This window comes from Stegodyphus dumicola, chromosome 12, assembly GCF_044657685.1.
Source record: "Stegodyphus dumicola isolate Sdum_Otavi_A_Nest chromosome 12, ASM4465768v1".
Classification (NCBI taxonomy): Eukaryota; Metazoa; Arthropoda; class Arachnida; order Araneae; family Eresidae; genus Stegodyphus; species Stegodyphus dumicola.
In genome coordinates, this window is record NC_140779.1 from 99917353 (window position 1) to 99938238 (window position 20886).

General features: G+C 31.3%; 1 long non-coding RNA gene across 1 annotated transcript in view; it reads left to right on the forward strand.

The window, feature by feature from the left end:
- Positions 1–1495: 1495 nt before the first annotated feature.
- LOC118185210 (uncharacterized) overlaps positions 1496–20886 on the forward strand; it is a 51221-nt gene continuing 31830 nt past the window's right edge. The window contains exon 1 of the long non-coding RNA XR_004757556.2: positions 1496–1742. This is a non-coding gene — a long non-coding RNA (uncharacterized LOC118185210). The remainder of the gene's footprint in view (positions 1743–20886) is intronic.

A 20886-nucleotide genomic window follows, 5' to 3' on the forward strand; every position in this document is an offset into this window, starting at 1 on the left:
TCTTTGAAAGCATACAATTTTTTTTTTTTTTTTTTTTTTTTTAACTAAAAGGAAAAAAGGAAATTTTAAAGGATTCAGATTATAATGTCGCACGAGAGGATTTGTTAAGACTATTTATGCTCTCGCTGAGTATCCCAGGTTATCAGTTTGTTCTTGGACTCACTCCTGTCAACATATTTTTTGTCTTTCTAGTAAAACTAATAAAAATATTCTACTGGAGGCAGTGACAACTTATTATTATAAAACAGAAAGATAAATAGCTTCCAGTTTGTTGAATGACAAAAATTTGGCGCGTTGGAGATAAAAAATATTTTGTTTCGAACAGTTTTACCACTTTTCGCTTTCAAATCTTTGAGTTTATTAAAAAAAAAAAAAATTCTTAAATTTGTACAAAGCATGAAATAAATAAAAAACAAACTCGAAATTCAAAATTCGAGTTTTGAGATCCCAAGCTCGGGTGGATGAACATTTTTTTTGTACGTTAAAAATTTGCTAGTTATAGGCGTCGTCATTTTGCCACAGTGCGAGGAGCATATATACATACAGATCCTTGATTAGGTACTTTTTTTAAATAACACATGGCAGTAACATTTGGTGAGAGCAATTTGACAAGTGGTGGTGTGGTGTGGTGTATTTAATTATGGCAAAGCACACTAGGGCTATCTGCCTAAGCGGAGGGATGCCTTTCGTGGAGGACTTTCTAAGGGAAACTGGCTCGTATACACGTTACACATGGGGAAAACCACGAAAACGCCCATGCAGCCAGCCCGTTCGCGGGATTCGAACCTCGGACCGAACTACCAGTGTTCAGCGACTTTACCTCTCAGCCGCTAGTGGGCTCCAATTTGACAAGTGATTCGGGCACAAAAGTGATACGGACAAAAAGTGAGTTTCGAGACTATTAGTACCTGTGATGCTCATAAAAATAAAGTTTACATAAAGATGTTAAATTGAATGTTTACTAAAATAAATTCTATTGGAAGCATTTTATATGTATTGGAGATAACTTTTCAGGGATACGAATAGTTTTGTGAAGGTATGATTACTTGTTCACACGAGCTAACCACAAATTTAAGCACGCGTGATACGCTTGCAGCACCTGACCATTTAAACGGTAGCAAACAGATTACCCCCGGAGATTACACTTGAAAAAATGCACGCTCACCTGGGTGGAATACTGGGGAAGGGCGGGAATTAACAACAATCGCTAAACTAGAACGCGAGAAAAATGAAACTGAGCAAACTGCTGTAAAGATAACCCGCAATTAATCTCCAACTGGCGGGGTTGACCAAAAACGAAATACACCCCTAGGGGCCCCCCTCGCACGACGTGACTCGGGCCCCGCTGACCTCCCGTTGCTCTGACAGTCCCCGGGCCCGATACATCAGCTTATCGAGGGATCCGAAAGTACAACGGCCGGCGAAGCCTGATTAATGCCTTATACAGTTTTTACGGCTTTGCACACGTAGATGCAGTCCGAGACAGAAGGTAATTTTTCACCGTATTTGAAGTGTAATTTTGTTTTGTTTTGTTTTGGCTCTCTCCGAAGGACGAACCAAGCTCGCTTGATTTTCCCTGCCCTCATAGTCTGGAACAGTTTAAGTTGAGATACCCAGTGTACGAGGAAGTGTTACGCTGGCTTTCGGATTAATATCTGGCTTATTATTACTCATGAAGAGAGAATATTCTGCTTCAAATTAGCATTTCCGAATCTTATTCTCTAGAGACAATGGAAAAGGAAGTAAGTACTGTTGGATATAAAACTTCTGTCTAACTGCATTCTAAGAAAAGTAATTAGTTCCGAATAACAAGTCGCTTTATTTAATTTAGTAAAATACTCTTGTAAAAAATATTGTTCTTCTTAAATACTTTTATAAAGAATGTTACTCTTTCTAAGATTTGCATATTTTCCACAAAAGTTCGTAAATTTTGCAATAACTTTCACTCTTTAGGCGTTATTAATTTAATTTGTGAATATACGTTCTGGACTGTTTTAATATGGAGTACTTCTTTTATTATGAGAAATCACAAAGCAGCATAAATAATAATAATAATAATACAAAAATATTTTTTGTATCAATACAAACGCAGTAAAAATACCTCTTAAATTGTTAAGATCTTTCTTAATTGCATGTGTGAACAAATGATAAATTTGATTTAAACCGTTTTCAAAGTAATAAAATACAGTCTCTACAGTCTCTATGAAAAAAAGAAACTTTATTTCCATATTTTTAAAAAAAAAAAAAAAAAAAAAAAAAAAAGAGAGAGAGAGAGAGCGATTTCCTTCAATTAAAATTTACTTCAGATGCATTCTTGAAAACAGGAGACAAATTATCTTCATTTCTATTTTGCATTTGCAGATTTTTTCCTTTCATCATATCCTTTCCTTTTCTGTTTTAGAAACTTCAGTTTGGTTTAGTTTATTCAAATAATTTAAAACAATTGAAGTATAGATGATAGGATCAACAAATTAATTTCAATCGGATGTTTAGAATAAATCTGGCACAACTGAGTAATTGTGTTCGTCACTGATATCTATTTTCAAAAACAAATGAAAATTACAGCATTGATTTTTTTTAACCAGTCAATTATATTCCAAAAGGAGAAAATCAGCTAAGTTTCTCGAAAAAATAAAGCTCTTTCTTAAGGTAAATAGTTTTATTTAATTTGCAGGCATTTTCATCTGGCACGTGATATATATAATTTAACCTATTAAGAAAAAAGTCCGCTTAAAAACGTTTCCTCCATTTTCTAAAAGAAATAAGAATTATGATACTAATCTATGACCTGCAAACGAATACAATGAAAGGAAGAAAATACTCTTGGTTGAGGTCTTCTCTTCTTTCATTCTCCTCCCTCCCTCCCTCCCCAAAGGCTAAGTAAAGCATTTCACTTCATTTGCAGGATTTTTTTTTTTTTTTTTTTTTTTTTTTTTTTTTTTTTTTGTACTTTTGTTATTACATACTTATTTATTCTTAAGTGAAAAAAGAAATTTTAATGTAACTTTCCTGAAAAGATTTTATATAGAAAAAAGAAAAGAAAGCTGAACCTTCGTACGTGCAGCTATAAAAGTAAACGAAAATGTCTATGTTATCTTTAATCTAATTATTTAGTATAATTAATCTAAATTTTTCTCCTTTTTCTTAAACCATGCATTTTGATATACATATTTCCTTTTTTGCTTCGATTGTAAAATAGAAAAACATTTTCTGCTAATTTTCGCCAGATTTATTTCTTTATAGTTCTTTGGAAACAACTCATATCTCGAACGAAAGATAAATATAGGATCAGACAAGACAAAAGTCACTTTTAAACAGATTCTTTGACTGATTTTTAAACAGATTTACATTGACAACTGTGAGAAAAATAGAATCTTTAATGAAAACATAATATACAAGTATTTAGAGATTAATTCCTTTTTGTGTACTAAAGACTTCTGTGTGGTGAAAATAAGTAAAAAAAGAAATGACATTTTTTATCTTAGATAATCAATTACACTGACTTTCTGAATATTTTCCCACCAGAGGCCGACCGGTAAAGTCCCTGGACACTGATAGTTTAGTCCGAGGTTCGAGGGCTGGCTGCATTGGGGATTTTCCCCATGTGTAACGTGCATACGAGCCAGTTTCCCTTAAAACGTCCTCCACGAAGGTAGATAACCCTCGAGTCTTTGCCGTAATCACATAAACCAAACCAAACCAAATCTTCTGAATATTTATTCCGAGTTTACTTTAAACTGCGTAATTCCTGCGAGTAAACTGAATAAAAACTTATATTCTCTTTCCATTAATGTAGTATACGGGTCATTAACATAAGATTAAAAAATAACAGTCATATGTATCAAAGCATTAACTATTTAGGTAAATAAAATATGCATTTAATTTGACTTTTATAAGTGCTAATAAAACTGTTATGTATTATTTTAAATGCTGTAGCTATCTATTTATTCCTACAACACAGGCGCAAAAAAGGGGGAGAAAAGAAAAGAAAGAAAGCCTGTCTTTTACTCGGAAACAGAAACTTAGAGGTTTTGTTTTATATGTACATATAGTATTTCTGTAACTATTTAATTCATAAGAAATTCCTTTACATATATTTTTTTCAGTCTTTAGATTTCCAGTTTTCATTATGATTTAAATATCAATATTGAAAGAGTCCACGTTCTTTCTTTCCTCCTTTCTATCTGATATTATCATTGCATTTGATCACGTGGATAAAGCAGCCAATCATATTTCTTTCTGTCAAATAAAATCTCCCAATGAGATAGGATTAGTGCTAGTGCTAAAATATTGAGTTTACTGGATTATTTTTACTAGACTACTTTTACATGGTTTTTAGAATTAAAAAAAAAATAATAATTAAAATTCTTTTGGCATAGGTATCTTATATTCAGCTGTAGGCAAAAAGTTTTTATCTTTGCGAAAATATTTTACTAGTTTTTCGTCAAATTTATTTCCTCTTTGAAGAGAAAGTGTGTGATTATAGCAAAGCCTCGAGGGCTATCTGCTTAAGGGGAGAGATGCCTTCGTGGAGGACTTTCTAAGGCAAACTGGCTCGTATACACATGGGAAAAACCACGAAAACTCCCATGCAGCCAGCCCGATTGCGGGATTCGAACCTCGGACCGAACTACCAGTGTTCAGCGACTTTACCTCTCGGCCGCTGGTGGGCCTCTTTGAAGAGAGAAAAAAGTTTATAGTCTAAAATTTACATAAAACTAAGTCCTTTTGGTTTTCAGCAGTTCTCTTGCTCAATTTATGCGTTAAAACTTGCTTCATTTTTTGACCCACGCAGCTATCTTTTTCATGCACTATATTAAAAAACAGTTTAAATGATTTAAAGCATTGATCAAAGTGTTAATTGCTTAATTTCAGAGATGGATTGTTTCTTTAATATCAACCTTTCTGCAATTCTAGATATTTCACAAGCAGCTCATGAACTGGAAACCAATGGAAACTAAAACTAAAACTTAATAGCATCGTTTAGTTAGTTTTGTTCACATAAATAATGTGAATTTTCTTAACTCTTAATACGAAACATGTTCTTAAATTAATACATATGAAGATACACGTACTGTTTTCATTAGAGACTAGTAATCGTCCAACTCTTTAACGAATCAAATAGGCAAAGGCATAAAACTATGCCATGTTGCTGATGTCAGTGCTAATGCTGAAAAGTAAAAATAAATAATAACTAAAGTAAACAGTGACTAAAGTAGGCAACTCATATCTAAAAGCACATTCATCTCATATCTTAAAATTAACATTAAAACCGTTCGCAGATTGGGAAAAAAATTGGATCATAATAATAAGGCTTATAATATGCTATTGATGTTATTATTTGAATCTTAAAATTCCTAATTTTAAATACATAAAAATAACATCTTACCTATTTTCCAAAATAAAAGTTTTAAAACTTAAGATTCCATAACAAACTGCTTTGTAAATCATTGCAATCCTTAGTTTCAAGTGTTCTCAAATCCTAAGTTAGTTAATTGTTCGTATAAAATTTGTGAATAAACATCTCGAAGATCAAAACAAAAATGAACTAGAAATTTGGAACCTTTTACAACTCCAAGCAGTAACAATTTTTACAGGTGAAAATATCCTGAGCAAATCTGGATATCTTCACGAATTTACATCGCAAATATAAATAGTATAGCGAATGTAAAAAAAAGTATGGCAAAACTTAATACTCTGCAAACGTAAGTATTGATCTGAGTGCGTCCAAGCCACATACATTTTTTTCTTCTCTTCACCTTTTCTAAAGTAAAATAATGTAGCTCCATTAGGAAGCATTTTAACTTTGTATACGCTTATCACATGATATAATGTACAACCAACCTGTTTGGCATTGCACTAGGGTTAATAAGATTAGAGAAACATGTGCTATATTATTACCATAGAAATAACCTTGAATAATATAATTTATGAGATGCTAACAGCTAAATAAGTTGAAAAATGTATCCCATACAATTAAAAAATATTAAAAATCTTAAATAAGAAGTTGTAATCTGATCTTGGCATGCAGATTTCAGTTTAATGCCTGAAACAGTTTCAAGCTTATAAATTAAAACGAACCTACTAGTTTAAAAATAAATTCTAAAGTAATCAAAGTTATGAAACATAAAATTTTACTACCTTATATTTGAAATCAAAAATTCAAAATGGCAAACAAACAAAACAAAAGTTTGCTCTGATATCACCTTATACTAATAACGCTATGTAGAGAATTATGCTCTTGTTTTAAAAAAAGATTCAACTACTCAAGATGCAGCTGTGCAGTGTTGCACTGGATCCCCTGCATATGACATTTGTAAAAATATTTCGCTAAAGTGACTATATTTTCTGTTTTTCCATAGAACGAAATCCGCGATCTGAAAATAATAATCAACTCAAATAGGTTTCTTTCGAGATATTCTCTTATAACAAGGCTTCTTACAACATGATTTCTCTCTTACACGATAAAAAGATTGCGAAAACACGGCAATTCCATAGCCTCATATAGCACAGATACACTGTTTCATTCAAGCAAGTTAATGAATATGAGTAAACCGTCTTATAACACTTCAAATGGTAAACTGCATAAATTACATAAAAGGGATTTTGTAAGAAACATTTAGAAAACTTTTTGGATATGTATTACTAATTAGCTTTGTCGTTTTTAAGAGTAATCATTGCGAAATTGCATTTCAGTCCCAAACTCTGCCTGAAAATTAGAAAATAACTTTTAAATGAAAATTTACGTATTTCTTTATAGATTAAATGCAAATTTTTAATTTTTTGTTAAAAGGAGTAAATAGGCATTTCACTTTGCAAAAACTTAAAGGAGACAGCAGTGAGAACCGGTAAAATAAAATACTTTGCTTTCAAAAGTTTTCGGAACACATCCCTCTATTTTGGATTGGTTTTTAGTTTCATATAAACCCAAGCTAGCCCAACCCAAAAAACTTTGTGGGCCGCTTCGAAAATGCATTTTATTCCGGAGAACATATACACTTTTTAAGGGAACAATTAGAACAGATTACATTGCTATTACAGTTTCTATTATTATTCGTAAATTAACAATAGAACAGGGGAGCATAGGAGTAAGCATACTAAGCATCAGAACTTTACCACACTGGTGCTACAGGTACTGTCTCGTGATGCTACTGACCCAGTGAAGCATCCTACAGAAGCTCAGTGCAAATCTTCCAAAGCATGTTTAACATTTATGGCTATACATAATCTATAATTTGGTGTTGTGTTGACATGTGTCAACCATTTATAAGGTATTTAAAAGATTCTCAATGAGAACGTTTTTATCTTTTAGATACATTTTTAAAAAATACATTCTAGACAGCTACAGGAAAAGTGGAGCATTATTTAAAAATTTTAAAACTACAGTTTAAACAATAAGTATTTGAAAATAAATTTGTTATAGTTTTATTTTTGCCCTGCTTTGAAATGGTGAGAAGCATGTTTTTATATATGTTGTAAACACTTCCATAATTTGCGTTTTCCAATAAATTCAAAAACTATATAAAATATTTCAGTGACAGCAAAATCATCTATAAAAATACCCGTCAACATTTTTAAATAGTCCTAAATTGAAATCAGCTTATATATTTATAAAAAATTGCTGCTGCATTAAACAATAGCACAGGTTTAAAAAAAACTGACATAAAATAATATAAATTTAACATCCTTAAAGCTTGTTATATCTACAAAGATATAATCAAATGGATGAAATTTTCTGTTCTGTGGTTAGAGAACGAATTTAAAATACCTAAAACGTTTTTCAGAACACGCATTAAGTAGAAATTTAAACTGCTTAATAAACATTTGATTTAGAAGAATTTATGTGAAGAACTCAGAAAAAGGTACAAGTGAAAACAGGAAATTAAAAATCTACTGTATTTTAAACAGTACTATTTTAAGTAATTCTAATGAATATTTTGTAAGAGGTGAAAATGAAAACAATTAATTTATTTGATCAACGTATTAGTACCCCTGAGTTTCCGAATATACAGCTGGCCATTTAAATTGCTGTAACAGGAAAGGAAGCAAATAGCAAAATCTTATTTACTGTAATACAGTATAATGCGAGGAAGATGTGACTAAATTTGCAGGTGGTATGGGTGCACAGAAGACAGAATTTAGTTCATAGTGCTGCTACCCTCTAATAGCAACAATGGCTGTAATCCGGCTGAGCATCGGGTCGAACTGAGCTTGGATGACTGATGGGTTCTTTATTCCATGCGACTTCAATTCTGTGTCAAAGTACATCAATCGTAGTAGATGGCGAGTGGTGGCGTGTCAATTTCCGGGCAATCCATGGCAACGTGTTCTTAGTGGATAAGAAATCTAAAGAATGTGTTGACCAGGGCAACAGTCGAATACCTCGTATATCGAGGAAGACCATGACAGAACAAGCAACATGCTGTCGTGTATTATCTTGTTGAAAAAGACCTTTACGTAGGCATTGGAGATAGTTCACAACCAAAGACCTTAACACATCAGAAATGTAATGACGGTTGTCCGTCCACATTACCAACTATGAAAAGAAAAAAAAAAAAAAAAGAGAGAAAGAAGGAAAGAAAAGGAAGAAAAGAAAAAGGTGGCCATGATTATTTACCCAATGGCACCCACCCAATTGCAGCATCTCAGATATTGTATGACGATGTCAGGTTTTTGTCATTCGTATGAAGATGACGAATACAAGCTAGCAACATTCGTTCTCCTACGTGCCTCCACACATGATCTGCATGCATGCTGCTGCACGCAGAACCGGTATTCGTCTGAAAAGGTGAAAAGGCGACGTAGTCCCACTCCTGGCGTTCATTGTTGTAATTCGCAGCACCATAGTAGGGGTGCCTATTTCTGCATTAGTATCAAGGGAAGCCATAACAATCGGTCGCCGTGCTCACAGTTCGAGGTGCAGACGTTGACGCACACTGTCCTTGCGGACACACTTGCCGTCCAGCATAAGATCTAAGTTTCTAACTAAGGGCTGTGACGTGGTTGTACGATCCTGTAAGTTCGACAGCGCAACATATCTGTCCTCTTGGGCGTTAGTGACCCGGGATTGCTCTGTGACCCTGCATGTCCCTTCTGGATCCATGAATTCCATATTCGCCTGACAGGGATCCACATTCGTCTTATGGAATCCCGATCAAAACAAGCAGCAACACTGCGGCACGATAACTCGCGTTTCTAATAGGCCATGTAGAATTCCAATACGTCTGGTAGTAGGTTTGGTTTATTTGATTATGACAAAGCATTCCAGGGCTATCTGCCTGAGAGAAGGAATCTCTTCGTGGAGGGCTTTCTACGAAAAACTGACTCGTATACACATTACATATAGGGAAAGCCATGAAAAGTCCCATGCAGCCATCCCGTTCACGAGATGCGTACCTACCTCGAACCGAACTACCAGTGTTCAGTGACATTACCTTTCGGCCGTTGGTGGGCCCGCCTGGTAGGAATTTCTCCTTTTTGCACGAGGCATAACACAAACAACCAACGTATAAATACGATTTCCAAATGAGAAACCCGCTTTGCAATCTTCCTATTTTTAAACAATGTAGATGGCGTTACTCATATTTGCTTTGTGTGCATACGCTGGAATGCTAATTATTTGCATATCTGAGCATGTAGTAACATTCATGCAAATTTGAGGTTTGTTGCATGTCGCCTTCCTGGTGTAGCAATTTTAATGTCTAGCAGAGTATTTTACTTGCAAACTTATCTAATTTTAAACATATTTAGTACTTACCTGTAAACATATCTAAATTTTTTAATTGTAAACATATCTAAATTTTTTACCTGCAAACATATTAGATGCGTAAAACTAAGTAAATGCTTTGTTAAAAGAATAGAATTTGTAAACAATGCAAATAAACAGCTTTTAATATTCAGTAAAGAAAAAAGCTCTGTCATTCTCTTACGAACTTAATAAATTCATTTTCGATCTCAATTTGTTATCAGCAAGGAAAATAAGAACAAGTTCTTTTGTGTTTTAGAATTAATCGGTACATAGTGTTGAGTTTACTTATTCCCAAATAACTACTTTAAGCAATCACACACGAAAAAATAAATAAATAAAATGAAATAAAATAAAGTAAAAATAGCTTCACCCAAGCAGTGTAGTATAGCTGATCAATATTCATGTCATAAAAGTGGTTACAAGGCAGATGATAACAAAAATACGATATTCAAATTTCGCTCGGGAAATAAGTTTGCAAACTTCTTTCGTGCATGCCAAGATCTAGATCGAAATGTCACAAATTTTCATCGTAACACCTCGAAGACCTCACAGCAATCATTCATTTCTTTGACACTCTGTTATCGAATATTCGGATGAAAATATTAACTGCACTCTTTTGAACAAAATGCTTTTTGTTCAAGTCAGACGCTGTTAGGCACGCGAGGGTAATAAAAATGGCATTACTGTTGCTGAAATTAAAACATCACACATTTAAAGAACAGAATAGGCTTCAACACGGTGGTGTGTATTTCATACCGCTAACATTCGTATATCTGTCTTTCTTGAAATGTTTAGAACAAACTCTTCATATTTTTGAAAATATTAACATATGTGCTGAAGGAACAAAAACTGCAATTTTAACTCGAATCAAAGAAAAAAAAGTTTAATATGGCCAGCACATGACCTCCGCCAATTCCATGTTAAGGCGGTGGTGTGTGGTGGTGTATTTAATTATGGCAAAGCACACGAGGGCTATCTGCCTAAAGGGAGGGATGCCTTCGTGGAGGACTTCTTAAGGCAAACTGGCTTGTATACACGTTACACACGGGGAAAACCACGAAAACGCCCATGCAGCCAGCCCGTTCGCGGGATTCGAACTTCAGACCGAACTACCAGTGTTCAGCGACTTTACCGCTCGGCCGCTTCCATGTTAAGGCAGGAACTGGCGGAACAGCAACAACTATTGCTTCCGGATGATCGTTTGATAGTTCCAGTTGATCCCGTTGAAAATAAAATCTAACGCATTTATAAATTTTATGTCTCGGTGTTAATTATAAACACTACTAAGTCTTTATTATTCTAGCCCTTCCCCATATAATGAACAATGATAACTATATGTAACTATACTTTATACTTTGATTTCAAAAATATCGCATCGATCGTAATATGTGCTCTGATCATAGTGTGTTTCAGATTCACAAATCAAATGATTTAACAAATGACAAAATTTTTAAAATGCTACTTATCTTTAGAATTCTGCTAAGTGTTGTCATACATTTCCTTTTATGTTCGCTGTGTTGTTTCTTTAAAAACAATTTATAGCGATAACATTTGGTGGCAGCATCCTTTTATTTGAAAAACGATTCGACACAGAAGTGAAACGAACACAAAATTGAGGATTGAAGGATTGAGAACATTTAACAGCTTCATAATGAGACCTCGTCTTCATAATGGTCTTATTCTAGTTGAATTTAACTTAATTCCAAGAATACATTTAATACTATAAATATAATATATTGTTCTCAGTATCCTACCTATTTTAAATACTAAACCTGAGAGGCTTTGTATTACCTCAAAATATATTTTTCAAAAAGTTTGCTCAGACTTTTAAGTCAAGTTATCAATTCCGTTTTTTCCATTTTAGCTAAAAACTAATACGCTGTTCCCATTAATATAAATGTCTTAAAAACTAAAACTGAAAAGTTTTGTATTATATTTCAATATAGTTTTTCCTTAAAAACTGTTATTAGCTTACTGTTCTGTACCATTTCCGTTTGTACAATTTTACTCAAAATCTATATACGAAGTGATAAAGCTTAATTACGGAAAAAAGAAAATTATTGGAAGTTTCATTTAAGATTTATCATGGATGAAAAAATCGTCATACACGTACACATAGACACCAAGACATCAATGTAAAAACAGTCAAAACTTTTTGTGGGAAACCTAATTCGTGCTAATTCGCTAAAATCTTGCTATAAGATTTTTGAATCGAAAACATTACCTCCCTTACCTATGTATATAGGTTCACAGGAGGTTAAAAACAATAATAGAAATAAAACATAAATTTCTTTGTTTTTAATGTTTTGTTTTCGTTAAGAAGAAAAGCATAATTATGAAATGCTGTCAATTTTAGAACTGGAATTGCTTTATGTAATTATGCTATTCCATAGACACCTTTCAAATCTTTGTCATTTTTACTATAAAAACATAATACGCTTATGAAGATTATAATGCAACGCTCTGCTGATTAGATATCGCTATTTTGTATCAAACAAAACCTTAATTTAAGAATGAAATTTTTTTTGACACATGACCTACTTCAGCACTTTCGAATATGTATTTATTCATATATAACTTTTGTTTTACCATTAAAAAATTGTGAATGGAAATCTTCCTTTCAATTTTTCATTTATAAAAAATATTTCTGTACAATGTTAAAATATTTCTTAACCGTGGAAATTCTAAAATTTCTCAAAATTATTATAATAAAATTAGTAAAAACTATTGAAATTTTTTAATGAAGCGTGAGTTATTAGCTCGGTTTTAAGTTCCGACGACATGTCTCATATATTCCAAATTAAAGACTATTTTTGCGTTATTCAAATTTTTATATTTAGTGATTTCTTAAAAAAGACGAAATTTTCAACATCACACAAAATTTACAACATTCTTAAGTTTCTAAATTTTTCATCTCTTTACAAACTTTGACGTCCATTCTTAAATGTGTGTATATTATAAATGCTTTTTCATTTCAGAAATCTTATTTATATATTTGATCTGGCGAAATAATTTTTAAATCAATGATTAAGACGTTAGATTTTCTTAATGCCATGGTAATAAACAACTGAATCCGTCAACTGAATATATATATATATATATATATATATATATATATATATATATATATATGTGCGTGTGTGTGTGCGTGTATGTAAGATAAAAAAATATGTGAATCAAAATTATAATTTAAACTAACGGTAAAACATTAATTCTCCCTCTCTATTATAAAAATTCGCAATAACTTCTCTGGATTGCGTCATTTCTAGATCATTCTATGGCCTGAGCAGCTCTGATGACGTAATAATTGGGAACTGAAACTACCATTGTAAACCAAAACTTTTCTCTTCGCGTGCTTCCATCTTTCATAACTACGCACTTCAGCTTCTGTCTGTGCTATGCTTGGACGCAATTTTGCTATTCTGCTTCGTACTGCAAAAATATCAATAATGTAAATGTTCTTGAACAGGCACGACTAGGGTGCCAAGTGATCTGTGGCCACATAATGTTAGTTTTGTAATATCATAAGCACAAGAAAAAGCCGAGGCAGTGTCGATGTGTACTTAGATCCATATTGAAGAAGAATTTTTGATTGCGTAGTATGCTAATAATGTTAACTTGGTAATATCTAAAGAACTTGGCGGTCGAGGCAGTATTAATTCCATTTTTATTTCCAACTGATATTTGTGGCCACAAATACTTTGACACCCTAATCGTGCTTGTTCAAGAACATTTACATTATCGATATTTTTGCAATAGGAAGCAGCATAGCAAAATTGCGTCCAGGCACAGCACAGACAGAAGCTGAAATGCATAGTTATGAAAGATGGAAGCACGCTAAAAGTTTTGGTTTACAAAGGTAGTTTCAGTTCCCAATTATTACGTCATCAGAGCTGCGCAGGCCATAGAATGATCTAGAAATGATGCAATCCAGAGAAGTTATTGCGATTTTTAGAATAGAGAGAGGGAGAATTAATTCTTTACCGTTAGTTTAAATTATAAATTTGATTCACATATTTTTTTTTATCTTACACACACACACACACACATATATAATATAATTTCAAATAAGGCTTACTATTAACTCATATCTGAAATTATATGTTTTTATTTATTGCATTCATTACCTTTGATTTTATATAATGTTTTAGAACATTCTGAAAGATTTGTTTGAAATAATTTATAAATAATTCCCTTTTGCTTATTTATTGATGAACTGCTGTGATTAAGATAATTTGGAGTCTAAATAAATAGAAACCTATTTCTATTATTATTCCCTTAATTTTCTAGATTTTTTTTAATACGTGGAATTGAAGTTAATTCAGATCATCCATTCTGATAGTCCCACGCAGATTGTTAGCTTTCTCATAGCCAAGCTTAGACTCTAATTGTTCATCCTGTCTAACACTATTTGCCGTATTAATTTCTCAAAGCACCAGTTTTAAGCATTGAAGCATCTCATGCTTTAATTTTTAGAACAGGCACTTTGAGAAATAGAGTCATCAGCTTATGCATCAATCAGATCTCTTTTCTTTATGATTAACGTAAGAATAATTAGAATCTGAGTTTGCCTGAGTGATATGAACTTAACATAAGTATCATTTTCGTAGCTTCAATGTTTAAATTTAATATATTTTTTAATTTCCTATTTCCTTGTTAAGCTGGCATCTGATATATGGATTATAACAGTTCTAATAAATTATTTAAGTACAACATTCCTCGGTTATAACGCATGGTCCTACATAAAGGATTCGAATATTAGGCGGGTATTTCTAAAACAGCACATGTATCAGCGCAAAAGAATAATGAGACCACCAAAATAAAAAGTCAAATCATCATAAAGAAATTTTACAAATAAAAAATATGAATTAAAGTGGGAAAGCAAGATAATGTTGAGAGAGGAGGACTAGATATTACCAGTCCAGCAATCCTTCCGGAAGTAAACAAGACTACAAACTGTTCATATACATCATAATAAATGTACTTCCATCTTAAGATATGCCCTATATAAAGTAACCAGCCATCTAAAAAGCATAATTCCTGATGTAGGAATTCACGGAATGATGCTTTTAGAACTAACACACTAATGAATGGAAATGATTCAATGATTTGAATGTTATTAGATTAACACACTGGGAATAATTCAGTGACATGAACGTTAGTAGATTCTTTCTCGAACAGAAAGACATAAATAACTAAAAATTTCACAATTTTTCTTAATTTTACAAAGCCTAGATTTTTTACCCCACAAGATTTCGAACAAGATTTCACTTTGCTTCTCTTTAATGCGTTGCTTCACTTTTCATTGGAGTGTGTTGTCATTTAAAAAAACGCAAGATATTATCGTATTTAATCTATCTGGTATTAATTAACAACCCAAACTATTTAAAAGCTATAAATGAAGTTCTTAATGCTACTTTCTTACTTTTGAATCTAAGTGATTTAAATAAAAATGCATTTAATTCATGGTAAATATAATTAAAAACATTAAATAATAATATAAAATTACGTTACATATTTTTTAATATTTTAAATATCCAGAATATGAACATATATAACTTTCTCATGTTAATCTAAATGCATATATTATTTAATATGCTATAAAATTTTTCGCTATTCCACTTGGGTCATCTCGATCTAAATCTCTACTAATAAACCATGCTAAACTTTAAAAGAGTCTTTCACAATCGTTAAAATCTGGACCTTTTCAGATTTTTTAATATAATTTTAGTTTATATATCTTTAAGTACAAATTAATCTCATGCATTTCCTTTTTACGCAGTATTTATAAAATAATTACATTTAACTATTTAACTATCCATTTATTGCTTGTTATTTGTATAATTTGTTGCGTGAAATGGAAAAAGAATAGTTTTTAAAGTTTACTATTAAGTATGCGATTAAGTAGTGTCTTAATGCTATGTAAATATTCGATTTCTTCAATGGAAAACTTCAATGGAAAACTCTATGCTTCCTTTTCCTATATATCCGCCTTTTCACGAAAGCTTCTTTTACGCCTTCGCTCTTTCGAATGAAAGAAAACCTCACGAATTCTGAAAATCTTATCGAAAGAAATCCGACAAAGGCTTTCGCTTTTACAAAAGTAAGAGTTGAAAATTATTTGTAAAGATTGCGCTGAAAGTATTATTCTGGGAGGTGAGACATAAGTTTGGAGCATATTTTTAAAATTATTTTGAATACTTACATATGGCAAAAAATTAATGAATTAATACTCGAAGGCTCGAAATGCAGCATACTGCTGCATTTCGAGCCTTCTGCATTACATAAGAGACAAGTCTCGATCATCGGTACCGAGGTAGGTAAATGCAGAAGATTTTATAAACATTAGGTTGGGAACATGATTTGCTTTAAATGATGGACTAAACCATTAATTTTATCTTTCATATATCTTTTCTGTTCTCTTACAACTCATTTTCTTGTATCTCCAACTATTCCAATCTCAAATGATGCAGCCCTAAAGCCCAATTATCGCACAGGCTTTCTGGTTCTGAAAGCTAAAAATAAACTGAACAAATTAGTTCTATTTTCCACAGGCTATGAATTTACACTACATTTCCGCATATGTTACTGCTTATAATGCATATTAATATCATTTCGGGTTTTACGTTTTATTCAGTTTATGAAGATATTCTTTGGGAGTAAGAAAGCTAATTTTTCTTTTTTACAATATAAATAAAGTACTTCTTTTTTTAATCGCTTCAGACTATGAAAGGTTTCATACCAATGTTTTGCTTCGATAAGTGGGGGAAATTTGTATTATGCAAGTTAATTGATACACTGCTTAATGAGTTGTATTGAGAGGAATATCTTACATGAACTTTTCATACTTTCACCTTTTTAATTAATTTTAATTACATATTGAACAAAAGCTATTCAGCAGATAAAGTACGATGTCTGTTATATTTATAGGGTGTCTTTAATTAACTTATTTTATAGTAAAACAAAAAATAAATCAAAAAAGAAAGGGGGGAAAAATCACGATTTGTGCAGCTTTTGAAGGCAAGATATGCCAATATTAAAATAGTTTCCAGTGATATCACTTTTATCCAAATCATAAAAATATAATTTTTAACAAAAACTTACGGAAAATAAATAATATAATTATTAAAAATATTTTTATAATTTCCTCCGAAAGTAGAATTTATTTTTATTGACTTTTTGACAATAAGAAATAACTACTCAAAACTTAAAATTATTAAATTCATTAAAATCTAATGTATATCGTCAAATAAGCGTTACTTCTTCAACAGCTATTTTGTAACAATGCATAATGTTACAGCTCTCCGCAAGATTTATTTTTATTTTCTTTTAACTAACTTGGAAATGAAAAAGTTTTAAAACAAACAACAAGCACTTCTTATCTGAAAGTCGTAAAAGTTATATTTACTTAGTCTAGTACTATTAACACAAGAAACAAAAGAAATTCCCTTTCTGTAGATAAAGGTATCACAAAAAACCAGCAAAACGCTGTTTATTCAACTGCTTATAATGCTTTGCTACCTAGACCTGTCGCTTACGTGATTGTTAGCCGTTGCGGGAACAACGGCGCGAAGAAACAACGGCGAAAAAGCGGTGTCAAAGCAGAACTATTCATCCCGTAGCCTTACGTTACGTTCTCGGCGAAAAATAATCGGAATTTTGCGTCCCTAGGCTGTCCGGAAAACGGTGCTGAAAAAAAAAATTTTCTTTTACTTTCTTCATCCTTCATTTTTTTTTTTTTTTCCCTTTCCTTAACATTATTTTTTAGTTAGCAAATAGGGTAGCGAAAAGGTCTTCATTTGTGAAAAAAGTTTTACTTACAAAATTTCATCGCCAAATGTGTTGTTCACAATCTTTTCCCCATCCCCCTTCTAAATATTAGCGTAAAAATTAACCGCGTCTAATTTTTTTTTCATTTCCCCCCCCCCCCCCCATCAAAACTGAATTTTACTAACATGAAAAAATGGTTGCCTATAAAAAAAAAGGGAAGGTGAGGAAAAGAAAAAAGGAGGGTGTGGAAAAAAGAGAAACGGGGAAAAAAAAAAATATTCACCTTTCCTTCGGAAGTAGAATCTACATTTAAGTGAATAGTTAACAAAATTTTCCTTTGCCTTTTACAATAATTTGCAAAAATAAACAAAAAATAACAAATTTTGCTCAAATAAATATTTTAAGAAACACAATATTTAAGGATGATTTTTATTTATTCGTAATAATAATCTCGACTTACATAAAAGAGCACATATTTCAATTAAGGCGTAATTCAAAACTCAGTTAAGGTGTTGTAGTTACGATATAGTACGTTTATTCACGGTTTGTTTACGTGCCTCTTCTTGCACAGAAAAAAATACAGGTTTATTTATTCAAATACTGTTTTCGTATATGCTGTACAGACATGAGGATTTTTCGGAAGCAAGAGAGATTGAAAAATTAGCAACCGCCTTCGCCAGGAATCGAACCACGGAAATACCGGCTCAGTGTGCTGCACCACGAAAGCTCGCTAGGAAGGCGGGAGAAATACAAGCTTTATATTGCTTGATCATTTATCTATTTTTCATGGAGTTTTTATTTATTTATCTTGCTTTCCAAAACTCCACGAGAATAAACAGACAATCATCGCAGCAGGAAAAACAGTACAGTTATCTTTTATATATGTAATAAGGAATGATCATTATAAATTTTCTCATACCATACATATATATATATATTAAGTAACAGAAACAGAAGGCTTAGTTCCCTCACCTTTACTTAAATTAATGTAGCAATAAACTTACTTAAATTACTGTAGCTTAATTTTTACACGAAGTTTTGTGGCGATGACGCCTGGATGTGGTTTATAAATTAAGTGCCTGAAATTATTAATGTATTTCATCAGTTTCATGAAGATACAATGCAATATATCTGCTTTTTACTGTTTTAATGCATTTAACTGAATAAGATAATAATTGGTGGCGTATATTAAAATAAAAATGGTAATAAGTAAAATTTTTGTTGTAAGTATTTTCAAGGTAATCAAATATTTTTCTTTTTAAGTTATATATAATCATGTTATGATAGGATATTAAAAAAAAAATTAACCTAATTATAATATGATATATTCAATTTTATTATAAAAAATTGTAAATGTTTGAATAAAATTATGTAAAATAAATTGCATTTCTTGTCAAATTTAATAAAATTATTAAAAATTTTAAAGCAGCTAAATATAGGAAATAAGGAAAGAAGCATCAATGAAATAAATATGAAAAAAAAATTGAAAGCCAAAAAGTTTATATTAAAGTATATGGAGGCAGAAAATGAGATTAAAATAATTAGAGAAGCTAAGGCTATATGATTTAAGAAAAGTGTTTTCTGATATTTTCTTCCATTTTTATGAACAAAATAACCTTTAAAGGAGTAGAAGTTGAAAAGTCTGACATTGTTGTTCTTTTCTTATATTTACAATTTAAAACAGTTATTCACTGATTTCTCATCATTTTCAACAAGAAGTTATATAACTTCTAAATGCTCCTAACTCAAATACTGTGTGTTTTAACAAGCATGTCATGTTTCTGATGCACGTCATGTCAAATCACCTAAACCTATCTTTAATCTCTTAACATAGTCCTTTTCAATTGATTTTCTGGTGCTGTTATTCCATAAACTAAACACCAGTTTAATCCTCTATTATAATATTACCCTTAAAAGGGTAAAAATTAACATAATGAATAATTATGACCCATTATAGATCATTAATTATATCAATATCTTGATATTACTCATTCATATCATTACAATCATTGCAGTCAGAATATTTGCTAGTTCATTGAAACTAATTTTCTGATATAGTCATTGTTAATGAACTAAGCTATAATTTCCTTAATTCGTGATAAATATTCTTAATACACAAAATTTATTAACAGATCCTGCACAGTAAGTTGTAAAGAAATCTTTGAATCTTATAAATAAACGAAAAATATTTAGTATTCCTGATAGCAGTGATTCTTCTTCAATTTCGAGATAAACTTCTTCAAAGATCTTTCTAAGCTACAGGTAATAATATAAAAAAATATAAGCTTTTGAGTGATATCTAATAACATAAATTCTTTAATCTTAACATCCATGTAAATTACAAAAATCTCACCAATAGATTTTAGAAATAGCGAAAGATAGATATACTTAATAAAATAATAATTACTTATTTTTATTCATCCAAGCTTCCAGCCGTTTTTCCAAGCTAAATTTTAGAAAGGTATGCATAAAGATCTGAACCTTTTGAACCATACAAAACAATACAGTGTGATGTACTATTATAAACAAAACACAAACGTTGTCACAGTATTGTGTATTACATTGTCAACGTCACATTTACGTTGTTACAAAGATAAATAAATTTAACCCCTTAAAAGTAGTTTCGTCTTTCTTTATCCCTCTTATTTAAAGTTTTAGTTTATACTACATATATTTAAAGATATAAATTATGTTTTTTTCTTAACAAAGTAATTTTGTTATATTGATCTTCTTGATATTAAAATTTCAAATTACCTGTTATAACCATTCAAAAAGTGTAATTTGCGTAGAGATATTAAAGTAGAATTCTACTTTTATGAGTGTACACTTCTGTATATTGAATTAATATCTAGAATAATTCTTAATTTTGGATAATATTTGGTTTCACCGTTATGTTTTACATTTACAGTAGACTTAAAATTTTAACTACGGAATGAATTAGCTGGAATACATTGAATACAATGATTTCAAAAGAAGTGACTGAATTAAAAACAGGCAGAAAAGTACTACTGTAGTAGTGTGGGAAAAATGAAAGACGAACGAAAAAGTTATAATGTTAGTTCACCAAAGGTATGAACAAAAGTTTTATTGTAAAAGAAAACATAAATGCTGATATCTGATTTCATTTCCATATTTCTTCTCCCTGTTGAATAATAAGTATGTAACCGCAATAGAATACGCTAGTAGCATAAAAAATGAAAACTCATACATAAACAATAGAAAAGCAGCATTTAAATAACAGTAAAAAGAAGACTTATGTTGTTTACAAGAGACGCGTCATTGCGAAATGTTTGACAATGTCAGAAACTTGATATAGTAGTGTCATCTAGTGTCAAAACAAAGTACTTCTGCAAGCAAATAGATTTTAA